The sequence below is a fragment of the Bubalus bubalis genome, chromosome 11, assembly GCF_019923935.1.
Source record: "Bubalus bubalis isolate 160015118507 breed Murrah chromosome 11, NDDB_SH_1, whole genome shotgun sequence".
NCBI classification, from domain to species: Eukaryota; Metazoa; Chordata; class Mammalia; order Artiodactyla; family Bovidae; genus Bubalus; species Bubalus bubalis.
Window position 1 is genome coordinate 89,047,851 of NC_059167.1, and position 19,740 is coordinate 89,067,590.

General features: G+C 50.7%; 1 long non-coding RNA gene across 1 annotated transcript; it reads right to left on the reverse strand.

Annotated features, from left to right (window-relative positions):
- Positions 1-13,657: 13,657 nt before the first annotated feature.
- On the reverse strand, positions 13,658-18,679 carry LOC123328215. Its single transcript, XR_006543011.2, has 3 exons — positions 16,246-18,679; positions 15,445-15,586; positions 13,658-15,346 (listed from the first exon to the last, which is right to left on the reverse strand). It is a non-coding gene; the product is annotated as an uncharacterized LOC123328215 (long non-coding RNA).
- Positions 18,680-19,740: the final 1,061 nt, after the last annotated feature.

The window sequence follows — 19,740 nt, forward strand, 5'->3', positions numbered from 1 at the left end:
TGTCTAGGTCCAGAACAGTCAGATTCAGAAAGAGATCCTGGCTTCAAAGACCTCCCTGAACTAGGAGGGGCAGGTGTCACCCGAGCAGGCAAGGTGAGGGGGCTGGATGAACACTCCAGGAGAGGCATGGTTATAAAGGACTAAGGGAGTCTGTGGGCAGAGATCATTTCCAAGGCAGAGGGGAGGGGGGAGGCAATCAGGGAGGCCTTCCTGGAGGAGGTGGTGCTGCACTGAGAGAATCCAGACAGGGGCAGGGGGAGGGAATGGAAGGGTAGTCCAAATGGTGAAATAGCCTGAGCATAAGCACAGAGGCCTGTGAGTGTCTCATCCCCTCAATTAGGGCAGAGATGAGGTCCACAATGTGTGCCAGGAAGTGTTCAGTAAGTAAGCACAGAGAATGAGTTCCTGGAGAAGGGGAAGAAGAGGGGAGACCCTTATCCCTGCTTGGCCTGTCTTCCTCTTCTCCCTGCCCACCCCATCAGGGTGCAAAGGCAATCTCCCTTCAGAACCAAAGCTGCCCCTCACATGCCGGTAGCCCTCCCTAGGGGGAAGGAACAACCAAGGACACCAAGCGCCCCAGTGCCCCCCTCCCCAAGCACTCTGCACATAACAGGTCTTAGAAAACATCTTCTGGGACTTCCCTGGTGGTACAGTGGATAGGAATCCACCTGCCAATGCAGCGGACACAGGGTCAATCCCTGGTTTGGGAAGATTCCACATGCCATGGGGCGACAAAGCCCGTGCACCCAAACTACTGAGCCTGCACTCTCGAGCCCGTGTTCCCCCTGCAGTGAGAAGCCCACGCACTGCAACTCCTGAGCTCACGTGTCACATCTCCTGAAGCCCGCATGCCTAGAGCCCATGTTCTGCAACAAGAGAAGCCACCATGATGAGAAGCCCCTGCACCGCATCGAAGAGTAGCCCCCACTTGCCCCAACTAGAGAAAGTTCACGAGTACCAGTGATGGCCCAGCACAGCCATAAATAAATAAATAATTTTTTTAAAAAAAAGAAAGAAAATGCCTTCTGCATGACTTCTGTTTGGACGGAAGGGGGACAGACCAGGTGCTACTCCTGTTTGTTGCACAGAGTGCTGGCTGTGAGTCACCTGGAATTTCCTACGTGAGTCAGAAGGTGGAGGCAGGGGCAGGGATAGGCCTTTGGAAAGAGAATAAGGGAAAAAACAAACACACGATGCACTAGAGTATAGAGGAGGCAGAGAGCACCCCCTATTGTGGGGAATCATGATGTCAGCAAAGAGGCCGAAGCATAAACTAAGGTGACCTTAGTTAAGACAGAAAAGGCTTTGAGAAGTTGATATGGAGAGAAGGTGAAGGAAGGCACCCCAGGTGGAGGGAGCCACATGGGCAAAGGCTCAGGTGGGATAGTGTGGGCCACGTGGGGAAAACATATGTTCACCTTGGCTGAGACCTAAGGGGAGTGCAGAGCAGTCTGGGAACCAAGTTTAGAGATGATTAGAAGGGCCAGATCATGGACCCTCTGGAGGGGACTGTCTTGGGAAGGTTGCAGAAGACTTTCAGAAGTCCTCGAGCTGAGAAATTCAGGAAGAGCATGCTGGCAAGTTGCCACAACATACTGGAGCCCAGAGAGAAGACCTGTAAAGGGACTCCCTACAGAGGCAACAAGAGACAGAGCTCCCTCATGTTGCAGGGAGCAGAGAAGGAAGAGAGATCAATGAACAGAAACACAGGACTTCTAGTCTATCTTCCTGTTCTTCAGATGGGAAAACTGACAAGAATTGCCCCAGGTCACCCAGCTGTGTAGGTAATTGACCTGCCTCCACTACATCAGGAGTGGCGATCATCAATTGATTTGTAGCGACTACTTGAAGAGCTGTGTAGAGAAAGATTCTGAACTGCAAAGAGTGATGTGATTGATTAATGATGTCTGCCATGAGCAAGGGAATAGCGGAGTGAGACCTAAGAGCAGGGGGTCTGTTATCTATGTACTCTTTAAGTCTCAGAGTGAATAGTTCTGCCCTCCCAGCAGCAGGCATCAGCAAGATCATGTGTACAAAAACATTCTGAAGATTGTCGAGACCAAGGAAGTAGGAGGGGTTGTTCCTATGGTTATGCATGCCTCTTTTAGTCACCCTGATGCTGGTGCCAGAAAAAACACACAGCCCCCCGATATCCTCGACAGCTTTCACCCACCAAATGTCCCCAGCATGTTGACTTGCTTGTTGACTAAGGCAGGCTTAGTCACAGGTGGCTGCACAGGGGCTGAGTTTGGGGAGCATATGGAGAGATGACATATTCAATAACCACAGGCCAAGGGCACCATGAGTCACCCAGCTCCCTGGCACATGGAACTGAGGGCAGAGTCCCTTTTGTGATCGGCAAGGGCCTGACCCTGTTAGGATGTGCAGCCAAGTTAACTGTTTATGCCACACCTTGTCAGATTCCAGCTTCAGCTCATTATGGGCTTCACTCTGTCCCTAAATTCCAGTGTCAGGATGATTAGAGGCGCATCCTCCTGTGTGTTCATCTGATAAGGTGTGATGTCAGATTACCTGCTCATTTGCTCCCAGAACAGTGGACCCTGAGGCCTAGAGAAGTCTGTTCCTGTTGGGTGCACTCCAGAGGGATTTTCTCTTCATGGGGGTTTTGTAGCGAAAGCCTGGTGAAGCATAGACTAGATTCAGACTCACAGGATTGTGACCCTGGCTCTGCCACTCACTGCTTGTAGCACTGTGGGTACATCACTTAATCTCTCTGTGCCTCAGTTTCCTCATCTATGAAATGGGGATAAAATCATCTGCTCTGCCTAGTTTCCTCGGAAGAGCAAGATTTAACTCTGAAATAAACTTATGTTCTTAAAGGATTGCCACATTTGGAAAGGACTTTCATATTTCAGCTTGCTAGGGCTCCTGTGGGGTAGGCAGGGTGAGTGCTTGTACTACCCCCATTTTACAGATGAAGAAACTGAGGCCCAAGTCACATGGCCAGTTAGTGGTGAAGCCTGCACCTAACTCCAGGTCCTATTCTCTGTTCATGATGATACCAGAAGGAGGAGAGACATCAAGGTGTTTGAAAGGGGCACTGCAGAAAAAACAGGGCCACAAGAATGAGATATAGAACAAAATGCAAGCTCCTGGCCACAGCCCTGGCTGGGGGAGCAGTGGGGAGGCCCTATCTGAGCCCTCCAGGCCAGATGCTAGGACTGCTGCACACTCTGGCCTCTGCAGCCACCACCCTCCTGCTGGGGGCCCTGCCCATCTTCCACCACCCAGCGGTCCCTGCAATCTGCCCTGTGTCCTCACATGCCCTCTCTTGCCCACACGTGGCCCATCTCTGTGCTCTCACTTCTGGTTCTCCGGCCACAAACATCTTCCCTTGGCCCATCTTTGATTCCGTGGGAGCCTCCCTTCCTCCCAGAGGGACTACCGTGGGGGGTTCGGGGCTGGAAGCAGGAACCCTCTCATTCCTAGCTCCACACTCATCCCTCTTATCAATTTACCACTTACATGTCTGGTCTGGTGATGCTCAGACATCTGGCGCCTGCCACAGGGCTAGTCAGGGAAGGTTTGTCCAATTGAACTGAATTGAGTATATTGCTCCCCTCCCTGGGCCTCGGCCTCTACCCCTGTGGAGTGCGGTTCTTGGCAGTTGCTGTGCATCCCCAGCCAGCATCTAACTGAGCATATGGAGACTCAAGAGCTTTCAGATTGACAAGTAATAAGTAAAGTCGGGTGATGCTTCCCCATGCACTGGCCCCGCTTAGTTCTCACCTTTCAGTTCAGTTCAGTCGCTCAGTTGTGTCTGACTCTTTGCGACCCCATGAATTGCAGCACGCCAGGCCTCCCTGTCCATCACCAACTCCCGGAGTTCACTCAGACTCATGTCCATTGAGTCAGTGATGCCATCCAGCCATCTCATCCTCTGTCGTCCCCTTCTCCTCCTGCCCCCAATCCCTCCCAGCATCAGAGTCTTTTCCAATGAGTCAACTCTTCACATGAGGTGGCCAAAGTATTGGAGTTTCAGCTTTAGCATCAGTCCTTCCAAAGAACACCCAGGGCTGATCTTTAGAATGGACTGGTTGGATCTCCTTGCAGTCCAAGGGACTCTCAAGAGTCTTCTCCAACACCACAGTTCAAAAGCATCAATTCTTCAGCACTCAGCTTTATTCACAGTCTAACTCTCACATCCATACATGACCACAGGAAAAACCATAGCCTTGACTAGACGGACCTTTGTTGGCAAAGTAATGTCTCTGCTTTTGAATATGCTATCTAGGTTGGTCATAACTTTCCTTCCAAGGAGTAAGTGTCTTTTAATTTCATGGCTGCAATCACCATCTGCAGTGATTTTGGAGCCCAAAAAAATGAAGTCTGACACTGTTTCCACTGTTTCCCCATCTATTTGCCATGAAGTGATGGGACCAGATGCCATGATCTTAGTTTTCTGAATGTTGAGTTTTAAGGCAACTTTTTCACTCTCCTCTTTCACTTTCATCAAGAGGCTCTTTAGTTCCTCTTCACTTTCTGCCATAAGGGTGGTGTCATCTGCATATCTGAGGTTGTTGATATTTCTCCCGGCAATCTTGATTCCAGTTTGTGCTTCTTCCAGCCCAGCGTTTCTCATGATGTACTCTGCATAGTAAGTTAAATAAGCAGGGTGACAATATACAGCCTTGACATACTCCTTTTCCTATTTGGAACCAGTCTGTTGTTCCATGTCCAGTTCTAACTGTTGCTTCCTGACCTGTATACAGGTTTCTCAAGAGGCAGGTCAGGTGGTCTGGTATTCCCATCTCTTTCAGAATTTTCCACAGTTTATTGTGATCCACACAGTCAAAGACTTTGGTGTAGTCAATAAAGCAGAAATAGATGTTTTTCTGGAACTCTCTTGCTTTTTCCATGATCCAGCAGATGTTGGCAATTTGATTTCTGGTTCCTCTGCCTTTTCTGAAACCAGCTTGAACATCTGGAAGTTCACGGTTCACATATTGCTGAAGCCTGCCTTGGAGAATTTTGAGCATTACTTTCCTAGCATGTGAGATGAGTGCAATTGTGCAGTAGTTTGAGCATTCTTTGGCATTGCCCTTCTTTGGGATTGGAATGAAAACTGACCTTTTCCAGTCCTCTCACCTTTTAATTCTCCCCAAAACCCAATGTCCCCAGAGGGCACCGCTCTTTAACTGGGTGGTAGGTTTTCTCCCCCATGGCTAGTCTGAGAGTTTCTGGGGACAGAGACCTGGGGTCTTAGCCTCAGTGGCTCCTGCATAAAGAGCCTTCCCGAGGTCACATGTGGTCAGATGCCCATTAGCTGCACAAGCCTCTGGGCTTCCCTGTGTAGGCATTTTGACCTGGGCCTGGAACCCTCCAGAAAGTATATGCAAAATGTGGGGAGGGGGCGGTGTACAGAGGCTCATGACTTCCCAGAATGGAGGCCCACAGAACTCGCTGGAGTATCCAAGGAGGCCAGCACCCTCAAAGTGCCAGAACTACTTCTATGACCTCATGTCACTGTCATATGAGCCGGTTCCCTGTGCCTAAGACCCCGTCCAGACTCCCTGTCTTCATATGGGCCCCAGGCCCGCCCCACAGTACTGGCTCAATACACTGAACTGCCGTATCAACCCCCTAGGAACTTTGCTTCTTATATCTGGATATGGAATAGGCTGCCTGAGTCATATGCTCCCCCTTAGCTCTCCTTGAGTCAGCAACGAGATCACATTTTTGAGTACTTGCTGAGTGCCAGGCAGAGCCTGTGCACGCTCACATACATTGCTAAACAATCCTCATAACTCTGCGAGGTGTATCAGTAGGGAAGCTAGGTTATGCGGCAATAACAAGGAGCCCCTCGCCCGTCCACGGCCTACACCAGGTTTGTTGCTCACTTTCGACTCTGCAGTTTGGCAGGTTGCTCCAGTTCACTCTCGCTCTCACTCTGCGGCCCAGACCGACACAGCAACCACTATTGGAAATACCACTAACCGTGGAAGCAGAGGCAGAAGGCTCTGGAAGGCCTTGTATCAGTGGTCGTACAATCAAGCTCGGAAGGCACACACATCATTTTAGCTGACAAATCATCATCAAGGAGGAGGAGAGACGTCAAGGCGGTTGAAAGGGGCACTGCAGAAAAAACAGGGCCACAGGAATGAGACTCTTACATTAGATACATGGCCCCACTCAAGCTCACAGGTGCTGAAAAACATCTGGAAGTGGGAGAAAAGCTCTCATCACCCCCATCTTACATTTGTAGGCATGGCAATTAGAAGACTCAAGGGTATGCGAGGGAACCTCGGGGCTGGAAGCTAATGCACTCAGGCCACTGCAAAGCCGGGCCTGTTCTTTGGCATCATCCTGCCCTTGAGAGGGGTTGCCCAGGGTTCAGGAACAGTCTGAAACTGGTTGAAGGATCTTTAGGGCATAGGATGGGATCAACAGGTCCTTGGGGTTGACACCCTCGTACGGATACTCTAATTTGTGGAGTGCTGAATGGATGATGGGTGGCAAGATGTCACAGGCCCCCTCTTGGCCAAATCCTTTGCAGGAAGGACAAATCTGTCTATCAGAGGTGTACTGAGCTTCTCCTGGATGTCCAGCTAAAGTCTCACAGAACAGTAGGGGAGCTGAGGTGGAGACAGATGATGACCTAAATGTCAGTCCATTGTAGGGGCGAGGAAGGGGAGCAAGTCATCATGGCAGGTTAGACACTCATGTCTCTTTTTGCTGCCCCTTCAGTCCTCACCACAAAAACCAGAAAGGATGACTTTTATTAAAAAAAAAAAAAATACAAAGATTGGAAGGACAGGAGAAAAAAAACAGTGGCCACAAAACACTGGAAGATAGAAATCCAGGAAAATGCAACGGTAACAGAAGTGGGGAAAGCCAGGGGCCAACACAGCTTGCAGGGCAGAATCTCTAGGAGGCTCAGGACCTGGAGCCTCCAGAAGCCCTGGAGAGACAGAGAAGAGAGGGGCCAACATAGGAGAACTGAGGGCAAGTCTGAGAAAAAGACGGATCCGGCTTCTCTCTCTCCACATTGCAACAGCTGGGTTATTTTCTTGAAGGGGTAACATCAGAGGGTCTCAGTGCATGCTAAGTTGCTTCAGTTGTGGATGACTGTTTGTGACCCCATGGATGGTAGCCTGCCAGGCTTCTCTGCCCATGGGATTCTCCAGGCAAGAATATTAGAGTGGGTTGCCATTTCCTGCTCCAGGGGATCTTCCCCACCCAGGGATCCAGCCCACCTCTTATTTCCTGCATGGCAGGTGGGTTCTTTACCTCTAGCGCCACCTGGTGATCACCAGCAAGAGTGGAGGGCAGGGTACTCACCACCTGCTATAGAACTGAGAGAGTGCATCCTATGATGCCGACATCCTCCACCCCAGCCCTCAGCTCCCCTTAGCCCTGCAGCCCTGGCAGCCAGGCTTCCCCTTCCAGGAAGAGACTGCAAAAGTCTTTTCTGCAGAACCTAAGCTGCTGAAGAAGAGTGGCTTAAAGGTCCAGACATCAGGAGTTCCCCAACCAAATGACCCAGTGGCTCACCCACAGGGATTCTCATATTTGATGAGCTCTCAGAGCCTCCAGTAAGCTGGTTAAGTCCTCACCATGACACGTGAGTCTGTGGCCAGGGATTCTCAGACACTAAAGAGAGTCCCTGACTTGAAAGACCTCTCTCTACTAAACAAACAAAAATTGAAGGAATCAGACTCTGCGGTTAGAAGAAACTGCAAAGCAAGCAAAAGCTATCATTACTACCCTCTGAAATAAAATATACAAGATGCGATTACAATCATGAAACAAAAACAGGATATTGTAAAAGAGAACAGCCAATTAGATATCAAAGGAGCTCTTCCTCCTTACCCCTCTCCTCTGCCCCTCCTCAGTAGTTCAAAGGCCATCAGGTGGAGCTGCGGAACGGTGTCTCCTTGGGGTCGGGGACGGGGGTAGCCCAGAGAGAGAGGTGAGCCTGTGTGGTGTGAGTGCCGAAGACCACGTGAGGTGAGAGGGGTGCCCCCACGGAGGGGCAGCCTGGTGAGCAGGGGGGGACGGCATACTGTGGAGGAAGGTGGCTGCAGGGGCCTGCAGAGGGGTGCCAAGGCCTGGGAGGGATGAGGGGGCAATGGTGGTAGGCGGTGGCAGAGGGGGGAGACTGGTTACATAGAGAAGAATATTAAAGATAATGGGAGTAGTTTCCTCACCATCAGAAAAGGGAGTTACAACTATGAAAAGGGAGAGCACTAGATGAAATTGTGCTGGTGAGTAGAATGGGAAGTTTCAGATTAAACTCACAGATGGATGGGTGGATGGATGGATAGATGGATGGATGAATGTACGCAGGTGTATATTGACATAATGTGTAGAAATACATACATATTCCCTACCATGGTATAGGACAGCTGTTCCCTACCATAGCTCCAGCCATGGAAAGGGCCTGGGAGCAGCAGCATTCCAATGGCCACAAGTACACCCAGCACCCAGGTCTTGGCTTCTGAATACCATTCTCCACTTTGGGACCCAGGGCTCCTGGAGAAATGAACTGGGTCAGAGAAAATACCAGATGAGCCTGAACTATCTTGTGGTGCTAGAGAGCAAGGAAGTGCTCTGAGAATGATGGGGACCTGCCGGAAGGACACACGGGCCACCCTGCAGGGATTCCCACTAGGCCAATCTGTGACAATTTCAGTACCAATTTATATAATGTTGGTAACAGATTATAACCCACTGAGCAGAATAACAAACACTGACTCCATACTCACGTAAATAAATGAATAGGGCTTCCCCAGTGGCTCAGTGGTGGAGAGTTCCCTGCCAAAGCAGGAGACATGGGTTTGATCCCTGATCTGGGAGGAAACCACATGCTGTGGAGCAACTAAGCCCCTGCACCACAACTGCTGAGCCTGCGCTCTAGAGTCTGGGAGCAGCAGCTATGGAAGCCCGCGCACCCTAGAGCCCGTGAGCCCGTGTCTGCAACCAGAGAAGCCTCTGCAAGGAGAAGCCCTCTCACTGCAACTAGGGAGTAGCCCCCAGTCTCCACAACTGGAGAAAAGCCTGAACAGCAACAAAGACCCAGCACAGCCAAAAATAAATAAATACAATTATTTAAAATAATAATAGAATTGAACAGTCCAGTTACAAGATATCAAAGTATCTCCCCCAAAATACTTACCAATTACAGATGGCATAAGAATAATATTGCAGTGAAGTCTCGCAGACACCATCCTAATCAAGGAATCAAAGTGAATGTCATCATGAATTAGACAAATTGAATCCTGTCCCCTCCTCCTACCTGGTAGGAGGCAATGAGAAGATAGCATCGTAGAAGAGTGCTATGGAATTCCTGCCAAAGACGCAGGACCTGAATCTAGTCACAGGAAACATTAGACAACCCCCGATGGAGGGACGTCCTCTAGAAGCCTGGCAGTCCTAAAAGTCAAAGAAATAGGAGAGACTTGACAACTAATTGCAAGCATGCTTCTGTTCTGAATATTTTGCTATGAAGAACGCCATGGCAAAACATGAAAGGCGGCTGCAGATTAGGTGGTAGCGATGTTTCTATGTTAATTTTCTGATTTTGATGGCTATAGTGTGGTTAGAGTATGTCTTTGTTTGTAGGAAATACACACTCAGACTTCCCTGGCAGTCCTGCGGTTAAGACTTCACCTTCCAAGGCAGGGGGTGCATGTTTGATCCCTGGCTCGGGAACTAAGATCCCACATGCCTCAGCAGCCAAAAACTCAAAACATAAAACAGAAGCAGTATTGTAATGAATTCAATAGACTTTAAAATGCGGCCCACATCAAAAAAAAAAAAAATCTTTAAAAAGAATTTGATGGACTTAGGGAATCATTTCAGCAACTTATTCTTAATGGTTCAGGGGGGAAAACGACTTTTTTAAAAAAAGTATTTGCAACTTTGGTTTATGTAGGACATTGCTTCAAAATGAAAAATACTAAAAGCGAAAACAAACAAGTAACAAAAAGTGATAGGCCTTTCTTGGCTCAGTAGCTGTGGGAGAACGGTTTAAGGCAGCTCTTCGTTGGTGCGAGGGCGCCCTCTTGTGGTTTTTGTAGTACAATGCAGCACCCGAGCGCCAGGTTGGGTCTGGGATTTTGCTACTGTTTCCCAGGTATAGATGTCCTCAAAGTTCGTCTTATTCGGTCCCCTGTCTCAGGCCATTGTTTCTCTTTATTTAAACCATAAAAATACCTGTGTCCTCTGTCTTCAAAGTTCCAGAAGTGTCCTTTTCTGGCCCTAATGCTGGAAACTGCCCTTAGGATTGGACTCCTTGAAGGTTCTCTGGACAGATAGGGAGCGGAAAACTGGTATGATGAGGTGCTGGACAAGTAACAAAGGCTGTAGAGGCTGGAGCCTAGATGGAAGGCCTGAAGCTGCCCCTAATGGTCTGCTTGGCCTTGGGGTCATCACTTCCCTACTCCCAAGTTCATTTTGTTTCTGCATTGGAGACCAGAAACTTGCCCAGACTTTCACAGGAGCTAATGAGATAAAAAAAATAGATCCCAGTTTCCACTTAATGGGTAACCCACATGTCCAAGGCTGTCTAGAAAAAGCCTGATTTACACCTGATGCCTGGCATTGTCACTAATGACCTTTCTCTCTCTCTGTCTCACACACACACACACACTCAAGCATCTCAGTCTGAATGATAAATCATTTGGTCACTACCAAGTATAGATAATCTATCAAGTGGATGATAAATTTTATGGCCACAAGCCACCTGTGGGCTCACTTTTAGTGGGTTTTCCAAAGCCTTCAGGTTTCTGAACCTTTGTGGTTTCTTCTCACCCCTTCCCCTGGGTGTGATGTTTATAGGAATAACAGGTGCACACTCACTCTTACCAGTCACAGAAAGCAAATCCTGGTCTGAGCTAAGCCCGTCTTAAGTGGCTGGGCACTGGCTAGCTGGGAACTGGCTCCTTTGCCAGAAAGCAGGAGTCAGGGCAGGTAGCTGGGCCCCAGGGGCCTTGGAAGTTTAGGTTATATGTCATCTATTGAAAAAAGTTAGTATCGTACTTTTGTGACGGAAGAAAGTGACAGCATCTCTCGCCATCTCCCCAGGAAGGAGAGTTCACGACTTTGAGTCCCAGGGTCGGGAAAAGGCAGGCAGAGTTACAGCCTCTGTATGTTTCAGGGGCTGTCATCAGGCTTGGTCCATCCAGGGGGTGGACCTGGCTTTTCCCAGGGGGAGCGGGGAGAGAGCCTTGGGGCTACACTGCCTTGAGGATCAGAGAGGCAGTAACTCAGTACATTTGTAAGGCCTCCTCAGACAACCATTTTGCCTTTTTGCATTTCTTTTTCTTGGGGACGGTCTTGGTCACTGCCTAGTGTACAATGTCGCAAACCTCCATCCATAGTTCTTCAGGCACTCTGTCCCATCACTTCTGGTCCCATCACTTCACGGCAAATAGATGGGGAAACAATGGAGACAGTGAGAGACTTTATTTTGGGGGCTCCAAAATCACTGCAGATGGTGACTGCAGCCATGAAATTAAAAGATGCTTGCTCCTTGGAAGAAAAGCTATGACCAACCTAGACAGCATATTAAAAAAAACAGAGACATTATTTTGCCAACAAAGGTCCATCTGGTCAAAGCTATGGTTTTTACAGTAGTCATGTATGAATGTGAGTTGGACCATAAAGAAAGCTGAGCATTGAAGAATTGATGCTTTTGAACTGTGATGTTGGAGAAGACTCTTGAGAGTCCCTTGATCAGAGAAACGCAGATCAAAACCACAATGAGGTACCATCTCGCGCTGGTCAGAATGGCTGCGATCCAAAAGTCTACAAGCAATAAATGCTGGAGAGGGTGTGGAGAAAAGGGAACCCTCTTACACTGTTGGTGGGAATGCAAACTAGTACAGCCACTATGGAGAACAGTGTGGAGATTCCTTAAAAAACTGGAAATAGAACTGCCTTATGATCCAGCAATCCCACTGCTGGGCATACACACTGAGGAAACCAGAAGGGAAAGAGGCACGTGTACCCCAATGTTCATCGCAGCACTGTTTATAATAGCCAGGACATGGAAGCAACCTAGATGTCCATCAGCAGACGAATGGATAAGAAAGCTGTGGTACATTTACACAATGGAGTATTACTCAGCCATTAAAAAGAATACATTTGAATCAGTTCTAATGAGGTGGATGAAACTGGAGCCAATTATACAGAGTGAAGTAAGCCAGAAAGAAAAACACCAATACAGTATGCTGCTGCCGCTGCTGCTGCTTCTAAGTCGCTTCAGTCGTGTCCGACTCTGTGCAACCCCATAGACGGAAGCCCACCATGCTCCCCCGTCCCTGGGATTCTCCAGGCAAAAACATGGAGTGGGTTGCCATTTCCTTCTTCAATGCATGAAAGTGAAAATTGAAAGGGAAGTCACTCAGTCATGTCTGACTCTTAGCGACCCCATGGACTGCAGCCTACCAGGCTCCTCCATCCATGGGATTTTCCAGGCAAGAGTACTGGAGTGGGGTGCCATTGCCTTCTCTGCCAATACAGTATACTAATGCATATATATGGAATTTAGAAAGATGGTAACGATAACCCTGTATGTGAGACAGCAAAAGAGACACAGATGTTTAGAACAGTCTTTTGGACTCTGAGGGAGAGGGAGAGGGTGGGATGATATGGGAGAATGGCATTGAAACGTGTATAATATCATATGTGAAACAGATCGCCAGTCCAGGTTTGATGCATGATACAGGATGCTTGGGGCTGGTGCACTGGGATGACCCAGAGGGATGGGATGGGGAGGGAGGCAGGAGGGGGCTTCAGGATGGGAAACACGTGTACACCTGTGGTGGATTCATGTTGATGTATGGCAAAACCAATACAATATTGTAAAGTAATTAGCCTCCAATTAAAATAAACAAATTTATATTAAAAATAAAATAAAAATAAAATTCTATAATTTTCTGAAACAGAAAAAAAAAAAAAGGTCCCTTGGACTGCAAGGAAACCAAACCAGTCCATCCTAAAGGAAATCAGTCCTGAATATTCATTGGAAAGGACTGATGCTGAAGAGGAAGCTCCAATACTTGGGCCACCTGATGCGAAGAGCCGACTCATTGGAAAAGACCTTGATGCTGGGAAAGATTGAAGGAGAAGGGGACGACAGAGGATGAGATGGTTGGATGGCATCACCGACTTGATGGACATGAGTTTGAGCAAGGAGTTGGTGATGAACAGGGAGGCCTGGAGTGCTGCAGTCCATGGGGTCGCAAAGAGTCAGACATGACTGAGCGACTGAATTGAACTGAACCCAGTACATAGAGAATGGTGGGTGCCTCTCCATGGAAGAGGTGGGTGCCTCTTCCACCGGGAAAGGAGAGGAGGGGTTTGTAAAAGGTGGTGTCCTATGCCTGCTCCGCATGTGGGCAGGGCCTTGATGGGCTGGTGGTGGGAGTCAGGGGGCTGGACAGGGTCTTCAGCGGCTGTGAGTGCCGCCAGCCCCCATGCATCAGGGGACAGAGAAGAAAGACCACAGAGTCATCTGCAGAGCAGGGGCAGAGACAACGTCAACAGCCAGAGCCCAGACGACAGGCCAGACCCTACCCTCCATCCCCACACACCATATGATCAGACATCCTATAGCATCTACAAAAGGGGTGGAAAATAGGGTGCTACAGAAATACACAAAACTGGCCTTTATAAACAGGTTTAGGAGGCATGTGGATTCAGGTTGAGCTTCATTTAGAACTGAGAGGTTTCTGGACCCCAAGTGTAGAGGAGGCCTCAGAGCAGCCAAGACACCAAATGGGCTCCTCTGAGAGGGGCCAGGCCCTAGGAGCTGGGGGGGAGGTGCAGCAGATATTTGAAGTTAAAGCTTCATTTTTCTTTATTTTTTTAAATGTACATTCAGGATGTAGATTTTAAGAATGTACATTCAAATGTACATTCAGGTGAAAAGGGCATAAGTTTTAGAAAAACAAGTAATATGAATGCTCACACGAGAGGCAATGTCACTGATCACTTAAGGGGCACCTTCCACGACCAGGAGCTTTAGAACACGCTCTCAAACCCTCACAGACACCCTGTAGAAAATCACCACCATCCAAAACATCGACACGGCAACAGTGGCACGGGAGGGGGGACTCGGCTGAGCTCCCACAGGCGGGTCAGTGATGGGCTGTGATAGCCTGTTTGCATTCTGGCCACTACACCCCACGTTCTCTCTGGGAGGAGCCACAGGCCAGCTCTGCCCCTCAGTCTCCCTGTACACCCTTAGGACTTGGGCTCAAGCCTGCGGGGAGATTGGCGAAGTGGGGCCATGGAGAGAGAGCGCGGGGAGAGGTCTGAGGAGGCTGCTGCCCTGCCACGGTGCCAGGTGGTGGCCTGGGGACCGCTGGAGGCTGCAGCGATCAGGAAGACAGGCTGGATGTGGGACAGGAGGGGAGCCAGGACACGCTGGGGCCAGTGGCGGACTTCCACGTGTCTGGCATGACCCCAACTCTGGACTTCACTTCCACCTTGCAAATCTTACTATTCAAACCCGGCAGGGAAGCATCTTCTGGGAAGGGCAGTTCTGAGCTTTAGAGGGAAGCGGAGGTGCCAGGTTGACACCCCAACCCCAAGCAGTGACTTGAGGGCCTCGCCTCGGGGGTTGCTGATGTGGAGAAGTTGGTCTGGCAGCTGAGGGTCTTTGGGAACCATCTCTCCCTGCCCACCCCTCACGCATGAGACACGGATGCATGGGCAGCCTGAAGGCCCCTCCTTCCCAGGGTCTGGGGCCAAAGCAGATGGCCCAGGGTGAATGGTGACGGTGGCTGGGTCTCTGGCTCTAACATCCAGAGGGAAGAGAGGCTGGGTCGGGGCTCTGGAGAAGGTCCTTCTCCCACCGGTTCCCTGTTTTCTCTGCTGTTGGCCTTCCTGAAGTGCCCTCCATGCTGCACAGGAGGTCACAGAGCCTCCCTTCCTGGGTGGGGCTGTGGGACACAGCAGGGGAGACCCCGGGAGAGCTGGCCGTGCCTGGGGACAGGCTGCGGGGGCCTAATTGTTGTTGTTCAGTGGCTCAGTCGTGTCGGACTCTTTGCGACCCCATGCACTGCAGCATGCCAGGCCTCCCTGTTCATCACCAGCTCCCAGAGCCTGCTCAAACTCATGTCCATCGAGTCAGTGATGACATCCAACCATCTTGTCCTCTGTCATCCCCTTCTCCTCCTGCCTTCAATCTTTCCCAGCATCAGGGATTTTCCAATGAGTTGGCTCTTTGTACCAGGCGGCCAAAGTATCAAAGCTTCATCTACAGCATCAGTCAGTCCTTCCAATGAATAATCAGGGTTGATTTCCTTTAGGATTCACTGGGTGTCTGCTTCCTCAGAGCCGGGTCTGCTCCCTCGGCCTCCTTCATTTCTTCCTGGGAAGAAAACAAAATCCATTACCCCTCTCCCCTGTCAATCCCTCCCTGCCCCAAACACGAGACTTCCCATGACAATAACCAACTGGGAAACGTACCTTTATCACGAGGCCCGAGTGGACAGCCCTGAGCAGCAAGTGCTGGGGCAAGACTCACGATGGAGGGTGAGCCCAGCCCCCACTGCTGGGTGGTCAGGAACCTGCAGGTGTTTCTTCCCAAGGCTCCGACTTGGGTTTCCACCTGTGATGAGTGAGAGGGCGGCTGCCTCAGCCGGCTGCGGGCAGAACGGGGGCAACAGGGAGAGCCCAGCCCCCAGCAGTGTTGAGCATGTGGTACACACACCATAGAGCACCAGGGAGCATTACAGAGAGAAAACACACGCAGGGCTGGCTGGGGGCCTGGCGAAGATGGTGAGAATGGAAAGACCTCCCGTGGGAAGAGTGCAGCCGGGTCTCTGTGCAGGCCCTGCAGGGGTGAAGACACAGAGCCATGGGAAGATGCTCTGGGCGGGTGGAGGCGCGGGTCTGGGGGCCTTGGGGTTGTGAGTGAAGGGGAAGCAGCTGTTAGCAGTTAGCACACTGTAAATGTTCAAGAGAGAGCAAAGTTCTGGGCTCTGGAGCGGGGAGAGGGCGCCTAAAGACAAGGAAAGGTCTCAAGAGAGAAGCAGGATGACAAAGGGCAGTGGGAGTGGCTCACCAGTATCGCGCAAGCCATCAATTTCACACACTCACGGTTTGCTTCCCGGTCTTCCTTACAGCCCGGTGAAGCAAATCTTAACAGCTCCTCACCTTCATTTTCAAGCCCATACATTGCAAAGCCCTCTTTTTTCAGAGGAGGAAACTGAGGTTCTGAGGGGCAGTGATTTCCCCAAGGCTCCCCAAGACATCTGTGGCTCATACCTTGTGAGCCAGGGAACCCAGCTGGACAAAGGCTGGGAGCTGCAGCGAGCCCTGCAGGCTTGGGTGACAAGGTGTCCGAGTGGCCTGGAGCAGAGGTCTGCCCCAGAGAGCCCCTGGGGGCCCAGTGGTGACCCTGGAGGAAGATGGAGAGGTGAGCTGGGAGGTGAGGCAGACCCCCGGCAGAATGAAACTGCCAAAGCCACCCTGCCTGACTTACTGCCCCAGGGTGCTCAGTGTATGTAGCCTTCTGGAGTCGGGGTGGCGACAGAGGTCCACGGGGCCTGGTGGACAGAGCTCAGCTCAGACATGCCTCTGACACTGGGTGAGGCTTCTCTGCACCAGACCTTTTCACACACCTCCATTTCCCCAAGAGGACATTATATTCTCTACTTAATAGTTCAGAACACAGAGGCCCTGAGAAGTGAAGTCACTTGCCCAGGACCTCAAAAGAAAATGGTAGAACTATTCCACAAGCCAGGTTCTTCTGTCTCTAATGCCAGTTTCTTTCCAAAATATGATCCACTGTTAATGAGAACTGCTGATGACGGAGCAGGAACCAAGAACAGTGCAGGCGCTTTACCTGGATTACCTTTAATCTATATGGCCCTCCCTCATCTTATGGAGTAGGAATCTCTGGCTCAGAGAGGGTGAGTGACATGTCTGACGCCACACAGCATTCAACCCAGATCCTCCTCAACTCCAAAGCCCAAATTATTTTCTCTATAGCTTGTTTCCCGAAGTGTATTCCATGGGGCGTTCATTGGTGTCCCAGAAAGGGTGGGGACAGGGGATGTTGGTGAACAGATATTTTGGGAAGCATTGAGTTAGACAACCACCTTTAAGACTTCTTGGAGGTTTAATAATCTATTGTTTTTAATCTCTGAAAGTGGAAACTGGTGTGCTCACACTTAATTGGCCCACAGTCTCCTTTTACCGTAAAACAATGCATTAGTTAAGAATGTGCAGAACTGCAGGCAGAGAAACGGCCCCTCAGTAGCAGCCAGGAACCAGCAGAGATGGGCAGTCCAGAGCTGATGTAGTGGCTCAGACGTGGCCCTGGGATCCAGGCTCCTTCTAGCCTCCCGCTCTGCCATCCCCCACAGGTATCTTCCACCTCCATGGCGGCAAAACGGCTGCAGCCCTTTCAGACAGCACAGTTACGTTCCAGGCAGGAAGACGCAAAGAGAAGAGAGGAGCAGAACCTTTATATCCCAGAAGCTCCCTCAGCAGACTTCTGCTACATCTCATCTGCCAGAAGCATGTCACACGAGCACCCTAGCTGCAAGGGAGCCTGGAAGGTTGAGTAATTTTAAGGGCCCATTATCACCCAGAAGGAATTGGAGGTCTCTGGGTAAGGAGGAACGGAAGAGCGGATACAATAAAACTCCTGGAGTTGGTGTCCCACGGAAATGCTTTGGAAAATGATGCTCTCCCTTCATGCCATCGCCTCTTATTTTTCTGCCTGATGACAGACAACTCATTCTTCAAAGCCTACAATGGCCCCTCTGCAACCAAGGCTCTCAGATTCCTCCATCTCCCACCCCTGCCCCTCGCTCCCTGGCAGATGAGGTGGCCCTGATCAGTCTGCTGTGGGCTGTGCTAGGGTGAGGAGCAGGAATGTCCTCTGGATGGACTGCCTACCCATCCGCTGCTAGAGGGCAAGGACATGACCCATTCCTATCTGTGTCTACCAAGGCCTGGCACAAATGTCCAAAACGAGCCTGAATGGCTTTCAGAAGGAGAAAGTGGTTCAGGATGCTTTGCTTGGTTAGGAGAAGCAGGTACTGATCTAAGCTGCCAAACTCAGAAAGGCAGGCATCATGATAAGGATCCAGGCGGGCTGCTGGGAACTGAGGGCAGGGGTGTGGTCAGGGCTCAGGAAGGCATGCTGTCCATCCGGAAGGGCAGCAGCACCCCAGGCAGCCTGCTCCACGTGCGCTGCTTCATCCACATGCCCGGAGCCCAGCCTTTTCTCCTTTTCCGTCCAGGGAACAGACATGAGATGCTACACTTCCACTCCAATGAGATCAGCTCCAGAGGCAAGCTGACCCTGTCAGCCTCATAGCTAAATTGGGGGAGAGACTCTGATTGGTCCAGCCTGGGTCAGGTGTCACCCTGGTCCAATCGATTGTGCCCCTCAGCAACTGGGGAGAAGGAGGTGGGGCTCATGTAATGCATGGATGGAAGGGACAATAATGGCAGATATCTCAAGATGTGACTACCTGACTTTAGGGTATAGCAGGGGTCAGCAAATTATGACCCAAGCGCTAAATCCAGCCTGCCAGCATTTGTATAAATCAAATGTTATTAGAACATAGCTATGCTCATTCACAGGGCTTCCCAGGCGGCACTAGTGGTAAAGAAACCGCCTGCCAATGCAGGAGATGTAAGAGACTCAGGTTCGATCCCTGGGTGGGGAAGATCCCCTGGAGGAGGGCACGGCAACCCACTCCAGTATTCTTGCCTGGAGAATCCCATGGACAGAGGAGCCTGGCGGGCTACAGTCCATGGGATCACAAAGAGTCGGACACGACTGAAGCGACTTAGCACACATGTATGCATGCTCGTTCACTGATGTACTGTCCATGGCTGTTTTTGTGATAGGCCACAGAATAGAAGAGTTGTACCATGGACTGTGTGGCCTGCAAAGCCAAATATTGACTATCTGGTCCTGCACAAAACAAGTTTGTCAACAACCACCCAGCACCCCGATTACAGGGAGGAGCTTGTCTGTCTAGGAGCTTGAGGGCAAATTGAGGGCAAGGATGTGCCATTCGGATCTGCATCCCCAAAGGCCACAGCACAGGTAGCTGGTTGAGTGAAAGAAGGAAGGAAGGGAAGGAAGAAGGAAGGGAGGGAGGGAGAGGGGGAAGAGCGAAGGCAGAGGTGGTGCCCTTGCTGGTTCCCAGGCCTCTCCCCGGGCTTTTGAGCAGAGCGGCGGCGGGATGCTGGGGAAGGGGTTTCTCCCTCTCCGTTCACTCAGCCTGCATCTGCTCCTAATTGAGGCGCAGTGGTACAAGCCTGATTGGGAATAGCAGGTGCCAGGACGTGGTGAACATTAGGGAATAGTCACTTGGCGGGCTCTGGAGCTGCCAAAACGAAAGTGTGCCGATGGGCCAGATGTGCGCTCATTACCATCCGCTCTTCCTCAGCAGCGTTTTAAGGGAACATTTGTTTGTGGAGGAAACACAGCTGTTCCCTGGGAAATGGGTTTCCCTCTTTAGGCAGAGGAGTCGGGGAGGGGCTGCGGGGGTGGGAGGACACTGGAGCCATCTAGGGGACCTGGCAGCTGCAGACTCTCGGTCTGGTCAAGGGCAGGGGTTCGAGAGGACAGTGCCCACTCTGACCTCCACGCTCATGTGAAAGGGAATGTTAGCCCCATTTCTCAGAGGAGGAAGCAGAGGCCGAGGGAGGCCACATGACCTCCACCAAGGCCACAGAGCCCATGAGTGATGGTCCCCGAACGCAGGCTCTGTCCCCCAGGACCACTGCCCT